General features: G+C 35.1%; 1 protein-coding gene across 1 annotated transcript in view; it reads right to left on the reverse strand.

The window, feature by feature from the left end:
• Nucleotides 1–291, reverse strand: part of LOC116680559 (delta(3,5)-Delta(2,4)-dienoyl-CoA isomerase, mitochondrial-like) — a 7012-nt gene that overhangs the window by 2806 nt on the left and 3915 nt on the right. The gene's annotated exons all lie outside the window — the stretch shown is intronic.

Here is a 291-nt window from a genome sequence, read left to right on the forward strand (position 1 = left end):
AGACTGGAATATGTCAACTTTTACTCAACACTATTTCAACAACAACTTCAATTTGTTTTTCAAATGCTATAAAATTGAATAAGACGCCCCAAAATTAATAATCAAAGTCACCCCAAAGAGTGTTGTGTGGAATAAATCAAGTAATGTGGGGTAATTACGATTTGGTAGTTAAAAAGAACATTGATTAGATTAGATTCAACTTTATTGTCAGCACACAGGTACAAGGCAACGAAATGCAGTTTGGGTCTAACCAAGAAGTGCAATAGCAGCAGGTGCAGGATATACACTGGT

The sequence above is a fragment of the Etheostoma spectabile genome, chromosome 3 (assembly GCF_008692095.1).
Source record: "Etheostoma spectabile isolate EspeVRDwgs_2016 chromosome 3, UIUC_Espe_1.0, whole genome shotgun sequence".
Taxonomy (NCBI): domain Eukaryota; kingdom Metazoa; phylum Chordata; class Actinopteri; order Perciformes; family Percidae; genus Etheostoma; species Etheostoma spectabile.